General features: G+C 41.0%; 1 protein-coding gene across 1 annotated transcript in view; it reads left to right on the top strand.

The window, feature by feature from the left end:
- LOC308156817 (receptor-type tyrosine-protein phosphatase S-like) overlaps nt 1-1803 on the top strand; it is a gene marked incomplete at its 5' end in the record, with an annotated part of 12844 nt that extends 11041 nt beyond the window's left edge. The window contains one exon of the mRNA XM_080530256.1: nt 1-1803. This exon is cut by the window's left edge and continues 688 nt beyond it.
- Between the last annotated feature and the right edge of the window lie 3197 nt (nt 1804-5000).

Genomic DNA, 5000 nt, shown 5'->3' with positions numbered 1-5000 from the left:
TAACACTTTTGACGATGATGAATAAATAATAATAGCCAGAGAGATGGCCGACCTGTGGTTGCCTGTGGTTACACAGACGATTGTCCCAAAAGAAACCGTCGGTCACCCAGGATGAGACGAACAACACTGAGACGACGGAAACAGGACTGATAGTAGGAGAAGACAACTCAGATTTGGTACCAACCCCCCAACCCGCCTTTCTCCCCCTGTCTCAACCAAGTGAACTTCTACTGCCCATAGTTCCTAACTCTCATCTCCCAACTTCGTCAAGCGTTCGTCATGGTTAAAGGGCAGCCCTATCCCTTCAGATCCTCGGGCTAAGACCAGCCGCTAACAGTAGAGAAAGCGAGGACACAGCCAGATGGTGGTTTTAATTGCGAAATGCCAATTCAATCACTTACTTTACATACTTACCGTATCAGTTTCTTGAGTACTTTCTTGAGGTGCGTGGTATAATGTTTCGGTGCTCTTGAGGACGAACGAACCACCGACATGTTTATAACAACAGTACCTTAACACATGACGAGCCCAGCAGCCCACAGTCGGTTACTCAGTCACCATGGAAACTGAGGAGAAAAAACGCTTGCTGTTTGTTGCGAGAAGCTGTGGGATCACAGTAATAACAAACCATAACTCCATGACTTTTTACGATCTTTCACTCCGTCGTTTTGTTGTCGTCATGGGTTATTGGTGCAAACGTCTGTCGTTTTTTTTAAACCGGGAGGTCTGATCTGACAGGCTTTAGTCTACAGAACGAACGGAACCATCAGATGGAAGGAAACAGGCAGCCATCTTGTGTCGAAGAGGCTCTCTCTCTCTCACTCTCTCTCTCTCTGCAAATGTGTACAGCGACCAACCGACACTCCCCGTCGTCATCAGTTTCATCAGACTTCTTTGTCTTATGATTGATTGAAAACTGTAACGTTTTTAGTTTTTTTAGTTTTTTTTTCTTCTGTCAAATACCAAACATGCTGCTTATCTCTCGTATGCTGTAAGTGTGACTTGGTACAGGAACTGACGATGAAGGAGTCGGAGTCTGGCGGTAGATCGCCGCAGCCCAGGCGGCTGCGACTGAAATAGTGCATCCAACGTGTGTTTCATCATCGTTACCCCTCAATCTCTCTTCTCTTCACCCGTGTCTAGTACGCACCGTTTTTAACAGACGAATTCCCTCAACCTTTGCTTCAGGAGAGTGGTGGCGTAGGTGTAGTCACCTACATGGGGGGTTAGACAACTGAGATGTACTTCCCCCTTCACGTTCTGTGTATCTGGGTGGATAAACCAGATAGGCTATCGCCCCCCCCGCCCCCCCCCCTGGATTTTTGCTCCATCTTTGAGCAAACGCCTCTGTGGACGACTGAGAATAATAAGACTGCCATGTTGGGAGCTGGATGTGACGTGAACGTGACATCCCTACGATACTAGACGACATCACAAAACTTTGAACGGTTTTCCCTAAACGATAGCGGCAGGGCAGACTCTCTAACGCACTATGTACATTTGTCTGATAGAAACAAGCTTTCAATCCCCCCACGATTTTCTGTTTTCTCCGAGGTCAGTGCTTTGGTATACACAGAGTCTGCTTTGAGGAGGGTTCTCTGTGAAGAGTGTTTGGTCGTATGCACACTAGCAGAGCGCTGAGAGGGAACTGTGTGTGTGTAGTCTTTTCTTATTTCCAAAAAAGCCTTATTGTTATTGTGACATTATGAGACATTAATGTTGTATTATGATGAACTTTATTGTTATTTTACTTTACATAGCTGACTTTTATTTTAGTTTTTTTTTCCGTTTTAGTTTTTTAACAGAGATATTGTTATCGCGTTTTTTTTTTTTTTTTTTTAATTAGCAGCAAAAAAACAAATGCTTATTTGTTCATATTATGTTAAAAGACATTCTATTTTTTCACTGTAGAAATGTTAAGTGTAACATGTGTTTGTGTCTGTGTGTGTCTGTGTGTGTGTATGTATATATATATATATATATATATATATATATATATATACACACACACACACATCACACATTCACACATACATATATATTTAAATGCAGAATATAAAGATATATCCAAACTAGTAAGAATTTCTTTCTTTTTTTGTTTTCCTTTTTTCTTTTTTTGTACCACCAATAAACTTTGAAAAGCTCATGTGAAATTATTATGGATTTTTCTTTCTTTTTTATGATTGTTGTTTTTTGTAAGCATAACCTTAACCTTGGGAAATATTGTGTTTCTGTGGAAACAAGAGAGGAAAGGTTCAGGTGCCACTCCGGCTGCCCTGTCTGACCCCTACCACTAGGTAGCGCTGTGCCGAGGAGATGGCGGTTTTTAATTGTTGTTGAAATTCTTATTATCATTAACAAGTAGTCATTAGTATTCGTTTGAGTATTTTTCCTTTTTTTTTTAAGTAGTAGATGAACTGGTCTACCAAGCATAACGTTGTAGGAAACATTGACATTATTACCCATTTTCTCTTCATTTGCGACGATCTCCCCTCTCTCATTTCGTTACTCCTTTTTAATTTAGTATTTTTTATTTTCTGAAATAATGTGATCATTCATTTGTTAGATATCAACTATGATCCAGAATATAATACCTGTAAATAAACAAATATATAGATTATATGTATTTGTGTAATTTGACCCTCAAAGCTCTCTCTTACTTCGAATCAAGACTGAATTAACAAAGATAGGTCTCTGCTAATCCTGGTGTTTGTACAACTTCTCTCTGTTTGTAACATTCTTTCTCCAATCTGCTCTCTGCTCTGAAGTCCCATCCGTATGTCCCATCGTTCTTTGTCTAAACAACTATTCCACCCCCTCCCAAAGAGTAGAAGTCCTCGTTTGTCCACTGCCTTCAAAGCCAAGATGGTAGACTGTCCGTTGTCCGGGAGACCAAAAGGAACTTTGGAACTTTTGCGTCATAGCAACTGACCATCGTCACAATGGCACAGCTAGTAAGGCTCACATGACTTCCTGGTTTCCACTGCCCTACTAATACTAAAGTATTACATGATGTAATATGATTGTTGTTGGTTTTTATTCCTTGCCCCATTTTAACCATTGTATAGAACCATACCATGTTTGTGTTTTTTCTGTTCTTTTATTGCCATGTTTTGTTTACGGGATGCAGAATGAACCAGGACTAAAATGAAAAGGAGCGGCGCATCGTTAGAGAAAAGGACCGATAGAAAGGAGTACGGAACAATAAAGACTTGCTGTGAATTCACATTTCCAGCGCATCCTTTTGAACAGTGGGAGAATCTTGAGATGTTTCATATGAACTGAATCTCGAAACGTGGACATTTTTGGACAGAACTCAAAGACTAGTTAAGGGGCCCGATGCCAAAACCGAGACCGCGGAAGTCTCTGGAAGCTTGTGCGAGACGTGTTACTCTTTGACTTTGTGTAAAGATGCCAGACTTTTGACAACAACAGCAGCCAAATTACTGGAGTATTTCCAACCAAGGGGGGAACATTTAACAAAAGAGAAGAAAAATTACTACAAAAGAATAGAACGTATACATACAACAGCCAACAACAACAATATAAAAATAACCCAAAACTCAAGCAAAATAGTTTTTCTTTGTATGAGGAGTGCTATCGCTTTCAAACTGTTACTTCTGACTGAAACAATAATTGGTTTAAAACCACTGTGTATGTAGATATGTTGACTTTGTATTAAAGAAATGTTGTCTGAAAAAAAAAAATGTTACTTTATTTGCCAGTTTAATCTCTGCCTGTATAGTGTGTTTTGATCCAGATTACCCAACCCTAAACCAGTGAGAATGTTAAGAGGTACACATATTTAATACTGAATCTGAAAGTCGGCCATAATCTTTCCACAGCCCCGTCTCTCAACCTAATACCACAGTAAGTGGTGGGCTATCCATTCGGCTGACTATTGTAGGTATTGGGGCGGCTGTGTCTCAGGAGGTAGATTATGAATGCGTCTAATGATCGCAAGGTTGACAGATCGGCGGTTCGAGCCCCGGCTGGCCACACGTCGAAGTGTCCTTGGGCAAGACACTGAACCCCAAATTGCTCCCAGTGAGCGGGCCGGCCGGCGCCTTGCATGGTAGCTTGCCGCCATTGGTGTGTGAATGTGTGTGAGAATGGGTGAATGAGAGGCCGTTGTAAAGCGCTTTGGATAAAGGCGTTATGTAAGTCAGTCCATTTACCGTTACCAACCAATGTAACATTTTAAAAATGACATGCAATGTTACAAGATCTGATCAAATAATTATGTTAATCTGCTCCAACTACTTGTGTGCTTGCACAGCTTCTGAGAAACCATATGGGTTTTCAAACTTCAAACTTGTGCAGACATTATATTTATAACCCCACTCTGAGAGATCCAGAACACCTGAAGAAGAACACCTAATCTATAAATCCTCCAGATCTTTGCCAGTAAATCTGCGAGGCGTGAAAACACACCTTGCACTTGATTGCCATTAATTCTCTTTAGCTCTGTGTGTCACCAATATTTGTTCATTTGTCTGATTCGCAAACACAAACATTGTCCCCCTGCGCCCCTGTCTGGGACTTGATAAATGTCAGCCAGCCAGCAGGCAGGTCGATCCGCAGCTGGGCTTTAACCTTCACCTGGTGGTATTTGTTCTCCCGTGTGTCCTCTGGGGAGTCTATCCCTCTGATCTATACAGATCACCGGTCTGTCTGTCTGTCCACCCTTCTGTTGTCCCCCCCAAGATATATAGGTCAGCTCATTGTGACGTGTCAATGCGTTAACTAGATGGTAAATCTACATAGTGTTGTTGTAATGTTGACATAACATCTGTTCTAAAAAAAATATCTATAGGCCTATAAAAAAAACAAAAAACAGGACGGCTTATTCAGTATTCATACAGAACCTAATGACATAACCTTCTGAAAACGTTAAAGTAAAGAAAACTAGCCAGTCTAGACTGTCAAGACTCAACTGTTTCACTTCTCCATGATTCATAACATTTAAATCTGCTGCCAATGTCAATGACTTAGTCACC

The sequence above is a fragment of the Nansenia antarctica genome (assembly GCF_963989245.1).
Source record: "Nansenia antarctica genome assembly, chromosome: 1".
Taxonomy (NCBI): domain Eukaryota; kingdom Metazoa; phylum Chordata; class Actinopteri; order Argentiniformes; family Microstomatidae; genus Nansenia; species Nansenia antarctica.
The sequence above is the reverse complement of the archived record's forward strand: the minus strand, read 5'-3'. Positions and strand labels throughout refer to the sequence as shown.